The following is a 17,022-nucleotide window of genomic DNA, read 5'->3' as shown; positions in this document are numbered from 1 at the left end:
GACTCACGTATTGTAATGTATGAATTCAGTCAAATGTGTTTTTTATATAAAGACTGTATTTCTCTGTTATCTAAGCAGATGGCAGATGCTTAAGATCAGCTGAATGTTTTGGGTGTGAGAATCTTGTGCTTCAGTGGGAGAGGAGGGGCGTTAACCCCTTTACCTCCTGCAGTGCGCACACACACACACACTTACACCCACACACCTGCACACATTTTATTTATTTTTTTGTTTCTGAGACATTAAAACAGAATTCCCACACTTTCCAAACACTCTAAAGTAGATTTGAGGTATAATTCAACGTTTTCCCCAATAGTCATCATAATTTTCTTCATGGAAGAGACAGCACCACTCTTAAGGCTGATCAGCAGCAGCTTAACTTAGCATGAAGACAGGGGACTCTGAAATAATAACCCCACCTACCTAAACGCACTGCGAAAATACACAAATTTATAAATTATTATTGGCCGGATCAAATCTCACAAACACTAAAGCACAAACAGAAACTCTGAGTCTTGACTGCTTTCAGACAATAAAAGACTGAGGTAATTACACCAGTGTAAAGCAGATTAAACCAGGAATATCAAAACAATTAAAGATCATTCAAATACGAGCACTAAAATCCATGCCTAATAATGTATAATAACTACTGATAATAAGACACTCAAAATCGTTTCTTTTAGTGCATTCTGAAAATGTTCAGTGTTCATATGCAATACATATGCAAACTTTGGATTAAACAAATAGATCTAGCGAGTGAGAGGATGAACTTTAATTTTGAATTAATACGAAATCTTTTCACAAACACAACCCCCACCCCAACCATGCCCACCCACCTCACCATCTGAGCTGTAGTGGAGATCTCAGGGATAGGCACGATTGTGGCTCTTTTTCACTCTTTAGCACTACGGTCACCTCGGTGAGCCGAGCAGAGTTCGAACTTCTCAATTGATTAATTGAACTTTTAAAAGCAGAAAGTGAGATTGGTTCAAACTGGTAGAAGTTGGACGGAGATCCACCAGGAGGAAGAGGATTCACCACAATGGATGAGAGAGTGAGGTTTTTAGAAGTGAGATTTTCCTCATAAAATAATTGAAAAATTGCTCACAGAGAGCTGGGGAGGCAAAGTCTAGTTTATCAGGGCAAGGATTGATGGCAGAATTGAACATTTTAAACAGGGCCCGGGGGTTATGGCTATTAGTCGCGATGATGTCGGACAAAAAAGCGTCCTGATATATAGTGCGGCAGCTATGTAAAATGTAGAGGGATACCCGAAGCTTATCTTTTTTCCACCTCCTCTCAAATTGATGACAGATAAGACGTAAATCTCGTATATATACAGTCATTTAACCAGGTTTGAGGGGAGGATCTAAGACGCTTTACATTAGACTGTACACTATACCACCACCCATCCATTTTGCTCCACTTATCCAACTCATGGCTATGGTTGGGCATGAGCCTATCCCGTACCCCAGCCGGAGGTACGGGGTTCAACCGGTACAACCGGTACTACAGTCAGTTAAGTCAGCCATTAACCTAACGTGCTGTGGGACTGTGGGCGGAAACTGAAGTACCTGGAAAGAACCCAAAACCAGGACCTTCTTGTCCTGAGGCGATGTTGCCCTTTCCTTATACCTTTAATTCTAGTATTTATGCCAAGCCAACCAAAGGCTAGCTCCAGCTACGTATTAACGATACAAACATTTACATGATGGTATTCTCATCTCTTTCCAAGATCAATAATCTAATAATAATATATACATTTTATAAAGGATCCAAGGTACTTGTTGTTAAAAGTCAACACACTCAAATTCATTCGCTTTACTTCCACTCCATGTTTTACATGTAATGTTCGGAGCTTTATGCTAAAAAATCAAAATGAATGAACTGCACAGAACACACATGTTAGGGCAGTCCACTGAAATTAATTGTGTGCTGCGGTTTTTCATTTGTTGCATATAAGCTACTCTTTGTATTCACAATGTTCTGTCCTTGTATTGTTGTGCTGTGTGTGTATGCGCACCAGTTCCTGGCTGACAGGTGCAGGAAGAAAACGTTATTGTATTGTTTAAAATGTGTCAGTTTATCTTCTTTATCTACCAGTTCAAACAGGCAGGAGCAACATGATGTCAGTTTGGATTTGAATCTCAAAAAGAAAAAAAAAAAGCCTTCCCCGCCTCACTGGCAACGTCACAGGGGCTTTTACCGGTCACTTATCTCTCCTCCATGTTGAACACTGCCTACAGTGCTTTGGTAGAAGTGTAAAAGTGTATTTTTCCGGTGGGACTCGCATTTACATGTCTCCCTCGGGGGGCGTTTTTATCCACGGATAGTTTTAATCTGCCTGTCATGGAAAGCTTAGGAAAAAAAACTTCTTGGCACTGGAGCTCCACCTGGCTGACCTCCCACCCCTGACTCCAGCTGCAGAGCCTCATTGTTCTTCAGTTCAACGCTAAAAATGTGCTTGATCAAGCCTCACTCAAAACAAGCCTTTGTCTTTATAGTGTGCTTCCAAGGGCCAAGGGCAGGCTAAAGAGAAACACACCTTCTAATTTAATGTTTTTTCTTTATTTTTTACTACTTCCTACGTTGTAGATACATACAGAACACATTAAATATATGAATTTAATATATATATATATATATATATATATATATATATATATATATATATATATATATATATATATATATAAAAATTAATTCCCCACTCGCCCCTGCGGGCGGTCAATCCTTCAAGCTCAGGTCCTCTACCAGAGGCCTGGGAGCTTGCTCCAGCTATGTATTAACGACACAAACATGAGGGACCTATATATATATATATGTGTATATATATATATATATATGTGTGTGTATATATATATATATATTAGGGGTGCAACGATATTCGTATCGATATTGAACCGTTCGATACAGTGCTTTCGGTTCGGTACGCATATGTATCGAACAATACAACATTTGTAATTTATTTTATCAATTTTCCTTCTGACGATGCTGTCTGTGTTGAGCGCACAGTGAATCTGTGTTCGACTACTCCGCCTAGGTTGCACTGTCGAGCGCAAATCCACTGAGCGCTCAACACAGACAGCATAGTCAGAAGGAAGAGCGCAGGGCAAGCTAGCGAGACAGAAGTTAAGCTCTCCTTGCAACATGGCAAACTGAACCTCCCCCACCCTCATTCAGATCTGGTGTTTGGAATTATTTTGGTTTTCATGTGACGTATGGCCCTGTATGACCCGTATGACCCACGTCATGGACTAAAGTAAAACAGTATGTTGGATGTGCCACGCAATGCTCAATTACATGGGTGGGAACTAGTGTGTTAGCGCAGTTAGCTCGTTAACGTGTTGGCCGTCTAGCCCCACACACGGGGCGATCAGGGGTAGCTCGTTAACGGAGATTTGCCGTGTTGTGGCGTTAACGTCATTTCAACGAGATTAACGCTGACAGCACTAGTGGGAACACAACGAATATGACTGCACGTTTACGCCGACATCATCCTAGTGCAAAGACAAGTGGAAGCAGACAAAAACAACAAGCATGCATGCTACAAACTTTACCCGAGTCATTTAGACAGCCGTTAGCACATGATTCTCCTTATGGGGACCTGATATGTTTAATCAGACAAGGTGGAGACGGAGGTGTCGTTTGGTCTTGCTTCCCGTGAGCTAGCCAGGGAGCACAGCCGTTTATTGACATCTGCAGAAGAACACTGCCGCTAGCTAACTGCTCAGCGCGGCAACCGCACAGCAACAACAACACACAGAGCGCCCTCTGACTCCGGAAGGACATACTGTCGCAGCGAGAGGGCGTCACCCGTCACTATGGCAACATAAACAAAACATAACTGTACAAACAGAACCCCGAACAGCCCTGACCCGCTACATAGCCCCCACCTAAGGGGTCAGTCGTCCCCGACGACCCCATTACCCCACACAAAGTCCTGCAAATGTCCAGGTGCCTTCTTTTGGCGCACCGGCGGCGGAAAAGTCACTCGGGTCAGAACATGGGGTGCCACCATCATCCCACTTCTGACACCAATGTGGCGAGCTCAGACAAGGAGGAGACGGAGGTGTCGTTTGGTCTTGCTTCCCGTGAGCTAGCCAGGGAGCACAGCCGTTTATTGACATCTGCAGAAGAACACTGCCGCTAGCTAACTGCTCAGCGCAGCAACCGCACAGCAACAACAACAACAACACACAGGGCGCCCTATGATCCCGGAAGGACACACCGTCGCAGCGAGAGGGCGTCACCCGTCACTATGGCAACATAAACAAAACATAACTGTACAAACAGAACCCCGAACAGCCCTGACCCGCTACATAGCCCCCACCTAAGGGGTCAGTCGTCCCCGATGACCCCATTACCCCACACAAAGTCCTGCAAATGTTCAGGTGCCTTCTTTTGGCGCACCGGCCGATCACGACCGGCGGGGGAAAAGTCACTCGGGTCAGAACATGGGGTGCCACCATCATCCCACTTCTGACACCAATGTGGCGAGCTCAGACAAGGAGGAGACAGAGGTGTCGTTTGGTCTTGCTTCCCGTGAGCTAGCCAGGGAGCACAGCCGTTTATTGACATCTGCAGAAGAACACTGCCGCTAGCTAACTGCTCAGCGCGGCAACCGCACAGCAACAACAACAACAACAACACACAGGGCGCCCTCTGACCCCGGAAGGACACACCGTCGCAGCGAGAGGGCGTCACCCGTCACTATGGCAACATAAACAAAACATAAACAAACAGAACCCCGAACAGCCCTGACCCGCTACAATATGCTGCTGAGAATATAGCCCAGAAGAAGCGTATAGTATAGCTTTTATTTTGGAAAGAGCCATTTCTCTGTAATAAACTCTCTTTTCCAAAGATGAGTGATTCCTCAATCAGATACAGGGCTCGCAAAATCGCTAGCCCGACGTCCCGGAGCTAGCGATTTTTCCAGTCGGGCTACCAAAATCTTTCTCTGCCCTGCCCGTCGGCCTATCGTAGGAAGGAAAAATATATGTCAATGATTTTGCATTCTTTCGGAAATGTAGCTGGGTAATTATGTCATTGGCATCGATGAGCCACTGTCAATATGTGACATATTGAAATCGTGTTTGAATTTGCGCTTGTTTTTTGCTTTCACTTTGCAATCGCGCGAACTGTGTATAGAGAGCGACAGTACTGATTGGTGAGTGATGATAATTTGCGCACCAATTCCTCTGACATCGTCTTATCAATCGTTAGCTTACTATGCAAACATGACAAGTGAAATCTCCCGCAGCAAGCTTAAACATATGAGAGGTCGATCGCGCAGAGAATCGCTGACCGTTATGTGTGTGTGTGTGTGTAAAAGCAGCAGGATATATATTTTAGTTCTGCTGAGCCAAATAAGACAGGTCAGGGTGAAGAAGTGACAGCCAAAGAAAAGCTTACCACAAAATGGAAAAGTTGTGACAAATCAGACTATAAGGCAAAAAGAAAGTTCAGCTTTATGGTTTCATGGACAAAAGAATTTCTGTGGCTGCAATATGACGAGCTATATAACCGGGGCTGCACATAAGTGGTCCGCAGGTGCGCATTCGCTGTCAAAAAAACCCCCAAAAAACCGCGCACAAGATATGAAGTTGCAACGCGTCAAGTCAAGTCAAGTCAAGTCAAGTCAAGTCAAGTCAACTTTATTTGTCAATTCTGCCACATGTACAGGACATACAGGGAATAGAAATTTCGTTACTCTCAAACCCTAGTGATTAAAAAATGCAAATAAAATAATTAAAAAGTAAAAATTTAAATAAATACAATACAATTTTACGTATAACAAAAAAAAAAAGCTATGCAATATACAATATACAATATTCAAGTAAGGAGGCATAGTAGTGCAAATAGGCATATAGTGCAAATGGAGATTTAGTAGTATGTGGTAAGAGATAGTGTAACAACAAAGTCTTATGAGGTAATGGCAGTCCAATGCTCCACAAGTGACTGGTAACTGGTGCAGGCCAGTGAGTGAGTCAGAGAGTGTGTGTGTGTGTGTGTGTGTGTGTGTGTGTGACAGAGTTCAGTGAGACTGTGGAGGGGAGAGGGGGCAGAATCGGGAGGGAGTTAAGCTTCCTGACAGCCTGATGGATGAAGCTGTCCTTCAGTCTGCTGGTCCTGGCCTGGAGACTCCGCAGTCTCCTCCCTGACGGCAGCAGCTTGAAGAAGCTTTGCATTGGGTGCGTGGGATCAGCCGCTATGCAAAGGGCTTTTTTAGTGAGACGGGTGCTGTAAATGTCCTGGAGGGAGGGGAGAGAGACACCAATGATCCTCTCTGCAGCCCTCACTATGCGTTGGAGGGTTCTATGACAGGACGCATTGCAGGCTCCAAACCACACAGTGATGCGGCTCGACAGGATGCTCTCGATGGTGCCTCTGTAGAAAGTGTACATGATGGGGGCTGGTGCTCCTGCTCTTCTTAGTTTGCGGAGAAAGAAGAGACGCTGCTGTGATTTCTTGGCCAGTGCTGTGGTGTTGTACGTCCAGGAGAGATCCTCTGTGATGTGCACACCCAAGAACTTGGTGCTGCTCACTCTCTCCACAGACGCTCCGTCAATGGTCAGAGGAGCATGTTGGGTGTGCACTCTCCTGAAGTCCACAACAATCTCCTTTGTCTTCTCCACATTCAGAGAGAGATTGTTGTCAGCACACCACGTGGCCAGGCGTCTCACCTCACTTCTGTAGTCGGTCTCATCCCTGTTGCTAATGAGACCCACCACCGTTGTGTCGTCCGCAAACTTGATGAAGAGGTTGGAGTGCAGTGCATGATGGAGTGCAGTCATGGGTCAGCAGAGTGAAGAGGAGGGGGCTCAGCACACATCCCTGCGGGGCCCCCGTGTTTAAAATGATGGTGCTGGATGTATTACTGCCGACCCGTACTGCTTGAGGTCTTCCGGTGAGGAAATCCAACAGCCAGTTGCACAGTGAGGTGTTGAGCCCCAGCTGGACCAGTTTTTGAGTGAGCTGTTGGGGGATTATAGTGTTGAATGCTGAACTGAAATCTATGAACAGCATTCGAACATATGAGTCTTTTTTGTCCAGGTGTGTGAGTGCTGAGTGGAGTGCAGTGGAGATGGCATCATCGGTTGAGCGGTTTGGCCGATACGCAAACTGGAAGGGATCCAGGGAGGGGGGCAGGACAGTCTTGATGTGTTGCATGACTAGTCGTTCGAAGCACTTCATCAGGATGGGAGTAAGTGCAACAGGACGGTAGTCATTAAAGCAGGAGGGAGATGACTTTTTTGGAACCGGAATGATTGTGCTCCACTGCACAGTCTCTCAGTACACGACCAGGAATGTTGTCAGGACCCGGAGCTTTTCGTGCATTGATCCTGCTGAGGGATCTCCTCACGCTGTCCGGGGACAGAGTCATCACCTGGTCACCAGGAGGGGGTGGGGTCTTCTGTGCAGTGGTGCTGTTTCGGACTTCAAAGCAAGCAAAGAAAGTATTCAGCTCGTTCAGCAGGGGGATAGTGCTATCACAGGTCTGTGGTGGGGGCTTGTAATCTGTGATGGTCTGAATGCCCCGCCACAGGCTCCGTGAGTCTCTGCTGTCTTTGAAGTGATGAGATATTTTCCTGGAGTACTGTCTCTTAGCCTCTCTGATGCCACGGGAAAGGTTGGCCCTAGCTGTCCTCAGGCTTGTTTGCATACATAAGATTTTCTGGAGGAGGACAGACATTTGTTTAGAACTCTTAAAGATGTCGAAGAAGCTCCTTTAAGCAATTACTTTGGTGTTCCTCTACCTCCAAACAAATGTCAGAAGGAGTCCGAACCACAAAAGAAGCACGTATTCTCGGAAAAGTGGTTGCAGGAGGTGAGCTGGCTTTAAACAAATGATGAACGCACAGAGATGTGGTGCGGAATGTGCCGTGAAAATCCCACTCTAGCGGGCAAAAACAGTGCTTTTTATATGGACGCAAACGCGCATTGCAACTTCTTATCTGGTGCGCGTCTTTTATTTTGACAGCGAATGCGCACATGCGGACCACTTATGTGCACCCGTGTAAATAACATAATGTTCTGCCGGGTGTGTTGTTGGTTTTCTCTCGTATTTCAAAAAGCAAATGGCCTCGATCTTGGTTCCACTTGTCTCTTACCCGTGACTTCAGCGGAAATTTCAAATTCAGGATCTGACACAGACTGATTCATGTCCTACACAGTTCTTACAAGTTCATAGAAATTTCTGTTCAATTAGAACCAAGTATTTGAGTCGATGATTGTAATTTTTATACAATGCTGTAATTTGTTTTTCAACAATTTTTTGATAAATGTTTTGTTTCCTTTACAATATTATACTTTAATGTATAATATTGTAAAGGAAACAAAACATCAATCAAAAAATTGCTCTCTTTTTTATTCGGGCTACTTAAATTTATTTTGGGCTACCAAAAACTGAAGAGTCCCAGCCTGAAGGGCTACCAGGGATTTTGAAATTTTGAGAGCCCTGAGATATATTTATTTTTTTAATTACTTTTGTTTCAGCAACATTAAATTTAAAAACTGTACCTTTGAGTTAAAATATATATTTATAATTTTAATAAATGACAAATTAAAAAGGCATGAACATTTTTTTTGTATCAAAAAAATATCAAACCGTGACACCAAAGTATTGAACCGAACCGAACCGTGAATGTTGTGTATCGTTGCACCCCTAATATATATATATATATATATATATATATATATATATATATATATATATTTAAATTGTTAAATTACTCTAAATATGTCTTATATTTTTGATTCCTTAAAGTAACCACCCTTTGCTTTGTTGACACTGCTGCAAACCCTTGGCTTTCTCTCAATGAGCTTCATAATGTAGTCACCTGAATTGGTTTTCACTTCACAGAGACTCTTTTCCACTGTGGCTGATGTGCTTGCTCATAGGGGGTACCCTGATTGATGGGATTTTTCTCTGTATTATTGGAAGGTCTTTACCTTACAATATAAAGCGCCTTGAGTCAACTGTTGCTGTGATTTTATGAAACAAAAACTAGATTAAAATAAATATATGATAACTATGCAAATGATCTTTTATTTAAAAATAACATTCTGCCCACTTTGACTGAATAGAACCCATCAATATATTTTTTTTATTCTAAATTTTAATTCATTCTATTCAACTCAGTTTTATGTATATAAGCCACTTTATATTTTGAAGTAAAAATTATAGTGAGATCCTCAATAATATGATGATCCCCTAGAAGTGATGGGGACACTGTCTTATGATTTTATACATGTTCACTGATATTCATGTAATCCACCAGTCCAACCTAAGGTGTGACAGCGGTGGAGGTTTGGACAGCTTCCATCATGGTCATTACTTTTCTTTTCAGTTCTTATTTACACAGAGATTAGTTTCCCTCTTGAACAGGAAAGTCTGGTGTTGCCTTCTTTCTTTCCTCAGGCTCACTCTATCACTTCAGTCAACCTGCCTGCCTACTGCTGCAGCTGTAGTTCTTGATGAGCTGACGATTGAGCCTTTTGGCACAGTTACAGCCAAAAGACTCCCTTCTTTTGAGCTTTTGTAATCTGCCATTCACTCAGTTTAAAAGAAAGAAAGAAAAAAAATCATTGTTTTAAAATCTGCAATGAAGCAAGAGGCTCTTCTCAGGCCACACCCTTGCAGAGTCACCTGTACATGAGGTAAGCGAGACAAACTTCTTGTCAGACCAGCTGGCAGCAGATAAGAAAGACAAGCCTGCTCTACAGGTCTGTCAGGGGGGAGCTGACAGCAGGGAGCTACCTGCTAAAACACACATCCTTTTTTTCTTCCTTTCGCTCTCTATTGAAAAGAGCCAACCATTGTTATGAGTGCATACAGGCCTGTAATACTGTGTGTGTGGATGAAGGCAGGCCTAAACTGCCGTATTCAAATCCACTGGGTAGGTTTGTGCTTTTAGTGGTCTGGAAATAAGAGATCTGATTGTCCTTCTATTGCGTATGCATCCTCATTCCATTACTCCCACATCTGTCAAATACCATTGCTGTACGATGACAGCTGCTGAGTATCTTCACTTCCAGTGGTGCCGAGCTGTCTGTGACCAGTCATTCAGTCACAGCTATTGTGGTTTGCATAAAATATTACAGCAATAAATTGAAAACAAATAAAAAGCAGGCCGCAAACAACCCTACCAAGCTGTACGTCTTTTATTGTTCATCTGAAAGCCTTGTGTTAATTTCCATCCCTAACTTTTGTATCAGTCTTAACTGTGACACATCCCAGCATGAAAAATACTCGGGGCCTCTTCCCCTCATGTGCGATTCCAGATAGGCATGCGCATATGCGTGTCACTTTGCCCATCACTGTGTAACGCTGAGAGGTATGCTTGCTCTGTAATCAGCTGCTGCAAAAAGATGCAAATTATGAAGACACTCCGTCATTTCTTCCAAAATACCCGCACGGTGATCGTGCTGCAGTGGCATGCAAAGTGACATAACAGTGGCTTGAGACACAGAAGGGATGAGCGGACGAGGAGTTAAGGGGAAGAAAGGAAGCTACTGAAAGTTTCCTCAAACAAAATATCGGAATTTCTTATTCACGTCCACGCTATTAAGGTTACAATGAAAATGGACTGGTTGGCTTTTAAATTGTAGAACATTTCTGAGTGGAGCTCAGCTCAGATATTGTTGAGCAAAAGAAATAGAAAGATTAATATCTGTTTAACAACAAGACAGCAAAATTCCAATAAAATGATCCTGAAACGTTTTTTGTTGTTGCTGAAGTGAGACTCATCCTCTGGAGACAACACTAAGAAGATTCATCCTGGAGGCTGTCTCATGAGCCAGTTCTTGGAAAGCCCCGCAGCACATTTCTGTTGTGTCACCATGAACACATGACACATGCACACTGGCCCAACAGACTTGTGTATCTGAAAAGGGAGACTTGGAGTCTGTATATAAACAACTTTGCTAGCAGGAGATCCACGACTTCAAACATGATAAAACCAACCCCTACCACAGTTAGCGTAGCGGCTAAGGGAGCTGATGAGACATTGTGGTTAGCTCTGCTGGGTCTTTGTGTCAGTGTTAAAATACAGCTTAGACCTCCTCCTGTTTTCTTGACATAAACAGTTGTTGTCAACAGACCTGCTTTATACAACTACATGTAACATGGAACTTGGTTTAATTTTCTCTTAAGATAAAAACAACAATAAATAAATAAATAGAATGACTAGATAAGTAACAGATAAGTAATTATAGATAAAATAAACTTAGCAGGAAACTTAGTAGCATATTATATATATATTCCTCTTGTTTTTTTTTTTATATTCCTGCTGTTTCTACATATCTCTCATGTTTCTTATTCCTGCTGTCTTACTATTTATATTTCTGCACAGTTTCACACAATTTCGTTGTGCATGTACAATGACAATAAAGGGCTATTCTATTCTATTCTATTCTATTCTATTGGGAAAGATGTGAGTGCAACTGGAAACATTACTGTATGTGTCCGATCACTGCATTGAAAATGTCCCAAAAAGCAAGAACATGGGTCCTACTCAGTGATTTGAATTTGTCATGCATGCTGACTACAGCAAAATGTGGCCACACCCACCTGGAAGGCAGCCACGCCCCTACTGAGGCAAAAAAACATTTCAAGCTAGTGAAAAGACAGAATTGGTGAATTAGTCACAGAGACTTCACCATTTTTTTAGAGTTTAAATTCGAACATTTCTTTTGTTAAAAATCTTTCTGTTTAAACAGTCTTTTTTTCTAGATACTTGCACTAATTTAATTATTTTTTATCTACAACTTTTTTTATGGCATTTCATTTTTAGTTTACTCTGTTTTATATCCAGTACTGTGTGACCAAAAGGCGATTTCATAAATAAACATTACTTGTTTGCTTTAACAAGCAGCCACAAGTGGCCATTCCAGGAACTGCAGTTTGCAGCACTCATGGCATGTAGAAGGACAATTTTTTTAAAATAATATTCTATATATATATAAGAGAGGCATTATTTAGTTAAAAACAAAACAAAAAATCTCAAATTGGAATCAGTATAAAATAGTTCTTCTAGTGTTACCACTTTTACTCCAAAAATATGCAAACACTTGAGGTTACAGCAGCCAATTAGGCAGAAAGAAACTGATACACTGTTTTCTGACATCTCTTTTTCACCTTCATTGTAAAGATGCCCCAAACACGTAGACGCGCTTTTGTGATGGCGGTGGTGACACAAAAACATCTTGAGTAAGCCGATTTACTTTCTGTGAGTAATCCGTCACTCTCTGCTGAACAAGTCCAGGCACGGCATATTACTCTCACAAAAAGAGTGACTGAAACGCACAATCTAGCTATTTATCTATTGTCATTGACCTTCCAGACCACATCACGTCTTGTCAAACCTGTCCTTCCAAGTCTGGGGACTGTGAGCGTTTACATGTAGGTTTACCTATATTTTTGTTTATATTCTTGCATTTCTATTAACACTACATGTGCACATAGTGGTATCTGTACACGCGTGTCTGTTTGTGCGAATCAATATACTTGTCAACGAAGGGGCTTGGGACAATGAGAGTTGTGTTGACTTGCATCACGCTCTCACTTGCTTCACTGCCATCATATGTGAATGTCACAACACCCCCTCCCTCCTCTCCTCATCCCCCAACGCCACTGTGAGAACACCTCACCCCCTTGATTCCCAGACGCGCACACACCCAATTCACAGACTCACATCCAATCAAATTGCCTAGTTCCCATATGCAAATGACTATCATATTCCCTCCTAAAGTTAACTGTCACTTTTTTAAGGATTTGAATCTAAAACACTGATGTAGTCCTGCCTCTATTTATCTGTCTGCTCCATCTCCAGCTTTGCTACAGATTAAGATGCGACTCGATAAGCAAGATAAAAACAAACTCGCGTTAGTATCAGTTACTTATAATTCATTTGACACTATATTACTCAATACTGTTTAATACGCTGGCAAGATCATCACATTTCCATCACTCTGTATGTTGCCTTTTCTATAAGTTTGTCACAAAAGTTTGGAAAACACTTTGGTGGCTGGTTTAATACACATCCAGTGTGTATTCACACTTTATAATGATTCATGTAGTCACAGTCGCTGAGCAAGACGATCAGTCTCACATACAACCACAGACTCTTTTAATTCAAACTGGAAAGCAGGCGTTAGGCTCACTCATCTTCAGTCTCTATTCAGTTGAGTGTGGCACTGAGTAAATGATTACTCAGTGAAGACTTTGGTTCGAATGCATGTGTATTTCATCACAGATACAAGTTTAGGCACTGGAGACTGGTTTCACATACAACACATGAGCTCATCTTTACGCACAAATAACAAAATGATTTAAAATTTACAATTTAGGACGCCTTCCTGCTGTCAGTATTCAGTGTGTCTCCCCCGGGAAGCACCTTGTGAACCATTTGTAATTACAAGGGTTTCACCATTGATTATTCATAAAATCTGGTTTAATTTTCATTTAAGTTGGCTTAGTTTTGATGTAACTTGACTGACTCATATTTCTCTGGGTTCGTGGGAACAGTTAAGAAAAGTGTGTGGTTTCACTGAAGATTTAGATAACGTGTCCCAGTACTTTTGGACTAGTTTCTACTAGCCCAAAAGTAACATGGAAAGGTAACAGACTCATTATACTTGTTTTGATTGAGATAAATAAGACCCATACATAGACAGAATAAGCACTTATTAACAATACAGTTAAAAAGTGAATTATTTTTTTGATCCCCTCTTTGTGTCACTGATGCCTCCACCCCCCCACCCCCCTCTAACTTCTGATTAAGATCTGTGCCAGTCCAAAGTGTAGACAATGGTAGAGTGACTAAACTAATAACATACAAGGTTTGTGCTCAAACTTCTCATGTGATTGTTGTTCACACTGAGTGATCACTTCGAGTGCAAGCTAGAATGTTTTGTGAAGCTTGGCCCTCCCTGTAAACAAAGCATGACCTTTCTCGTATATTAAGTTTTCTTTCGCAAGAAAGACGTGTTGATGCAAACCATGCCTCAATCACAGCAATTTTAAGAGGATCTTCAAAGAAGCATTAAAGTGACAATCCAAAATGGAATATCCTACAAAAGCTAGACCTGAATGTTTGTGTGTCCATAACACAAAAAAGGCAGGGCTGTGGCTTCTCTGAGGTGGGTCTTTCTGCATCCAGCTTCTTCTTTGTCTAATTCTCTGTCCTATGAAAGACTGAATACACTGAATAAAATGGCGTGAATAAAAGAAACCCAAACTTCTCTTGAAAAATGACAAAAACACATTTCAGCATATCTTAAGTGTGGAAAAATAAACAAATAAACAAAAAACTTAATTCGGGGACGGGTACTTGATTTTTCCAAAGGGCCACATGAGAAACTGGGACTGTTGTGGAGGTCCACACCAATAAGCTGATTTCACTTCTTCTCAGTATTATTATTCAGTGTGGTTGTTGCACTCTTCTTTTAGTGTGTAACAAACTGCTGCCAATCATTATTATTATTATTATTATTATTATTATTAAGCAGAATATAGTTCAGCTTATTGGAGTGGTCCTCCATAACAGTCCCAGTTTCTCACTATATTGTCCAATCAAATGTGTTTAACAGCACTTTCCTGTGAACTGTTCAGCATGGTGGAGGGAGCATCATGGTTTGCGGCTGCTTTACCTTGAATGCCCGGGAATCACCGAGAACAAAATTGAATTCTGATTTTTATCAAAACATTTTACAGAAGAGTGTCGGGACAGCCCACCATGACCTGAAGCTTAGAGGACGGTGGCTGTTGCCCTCTGGTATATGCAACAAGTTCATGAAAACAAGCAAAGAAAAGATTTAAAATAATGTTTTTATCCAAGTGGTGACTAGATTGGAAGCATAAAACCTGAGATGAAGGCAGTTCCTGCTGAAGGAGGTTGTGAAAGTTACTAAAGTAAAGACTTCCCCTGCTTTTTTTTCAGTTTATACTGTGAATGATTACTCATTCTGTTCATGAAAACTACACTTGTACTGTATGTGAGTCATAGTTTGGTCAGACTGTTGTTGCCTGTAATTGAGTATTATATGAAAATACTTACTTTGGCACCTTTTTTTGGATTGATACAGAGCTGCTGAGATTTCTTTATTGCAGGTCTAATATACACACAAATATAAAACATTTATTAGGGTGTAACATTAGCATGTGCTATTTCAACAGCATAGGAGTATCACATAAGATGACTCACATAAATTTGTGTGCAAACTTCAGCTTTGAGCACCTTGGCACTGAGAATTTCACATAGCGTGCTCTGCTTATTGTAGCATTAATTATTCATCTACGAGTTGATTTTCATGCCATGTTTCCATGTGAGCACTGCAGCTCGGAGCCTTATATTATCTGCTGTAGTTTTTTTTTTCATTATGAATATTTGCTATCAGTCAAGAAAATCCCTTTTGATTAATAATGATAAAGAATAAATGTCACAACATGGATGTGGATGCAGTGAACAAACAGCATCACATTACATGCAGGCCTTTCTTCTTTTACACCACATAAAAAAAATCAATAAAAATACTGATTTTGCTACTTTGTCACAGCTTTAGTGTCCTGCTGTTGTCCTGAGCTGTGAAGGGGCGATAGTGTCTGGGTGTTTGAGGGTCATCTGTGGTAATAACGAGCCTTGTGATGAGGCCCATTTGAAGTGCTAATCATCTCATTTCGAAAGCAGCGTGCACCTTTATATGCACACTCCTTTGATCATATGTGATTGTTGATGGTCACTCTGAAGTCATTTTGTCCCTCTTGATAGCTGCAGATTCACTTGCAGGTTAAAACTCAGCATGAACAGAAAGAAAGAGTTGCATTTGATAACAAGCTGAATGGCTCACGTGCCCATAGAAATGACAAGTGCAAAAGGAGCAATGCTCACGTGTCGGTGGTGATGTATTATTACCCATGTATAACTCAACTATCCAACATGAATATTAAGCCCAGCACATGCATATGCATGGAGAAGAACTTATGCTGTTGACTGTGGGACAGAAATTATCGTTGCTGCCTCCAGGCAAAGCCAGAGTCGAGAACTGGGACCTTTCCTTATTGGCTTTGCTTGACATCGAAACTGGCAGTTGTGTTTTTTATAATGCAGTGTTCTGCACACTGAATGTGACTGACAGGTTGTTTTTGCTCTACAAAACACATCAATATAGATACTGCACGGAAAACAATGATTACCATAGTAATTTAAGCATTTAATAGCTTATTTAGTTTAAGAACGCTGCAACTCTGTCATGCACATGTCTCAAAATTTAGACCAAAGGCAACAATAACAGGAGCAAAAAAAAAAAAAAAGAAGAAGAAAACAATTATAATCACAAAAGTCAGTTTTCTGTCTGTGTGAAAGAGAAACTACAAGCACTGCCAAGTTCAAACTGCCAATTTGGATGACCGAGGAAGAGCAGCGGTGAGCCAATAGGCTTTGTCCCCAGCTAGGCAGACCTGTTGGTGCACCTGCTGATTCCCAGGCCTCCTTGCCAGGCTTTGACTACAGTGAAACCAACCTGAGTGAAACTGGCTCAGTGCCAGAGGAAGAGCTGGTTGACTACTGTTGACACAATCGCTAAAAGCAGGGGATCCTGGAAGGCGGACCAGCCCTCACTGACAGGACGAGAAAAAAAAAAAAAAAGATGACTAACCATGAGAAGAGAGAAGAGGGCGGAGAAGAAGAAGGGTACAGTTCAATGATCTCCTGGGAACCTGGAACCTGTCCGGCATGGCCTTGACGATTGCTCAATCAATACTACACAACCTCTTAAGTGTTTCTGTTTGCATCATAGGCGAGCGGATGAAACTTCTGACATGTTTTTTGTATTATAGTGAAGGACTTTGCAGAACATTTTTCACTTTTAATGACTGACTGGAAAGCAATCATAGCTTTTTGAAGAAGAAAAGAAAGAAAGAACGAGTGATAAATAACACTGGATGAGATAAGGAGTCTCACGGCCTGCCTCGACTGAGGTCTGCTACCCTTCAAGATGTTAAAACCCATAGTGCTT

This window comes from Simochromis diagramma, unplaced genomic scaffold (assembly GCF_900408965.1).
Source record: "Simochromis diagramma unplaced genomic scaffold, fSimDia1.1 OVJJ01000802.1, whole genome shotgun sequence".
Lineage (NCBI taxonomy): Eukaryota > Metazoa > Chordata > Actinopteri > Cichliformes > Cichlidae > Simochromis > Simochromis diagramma.
This window is presented reverse-complemented; position numbering follows the sequence as displayed.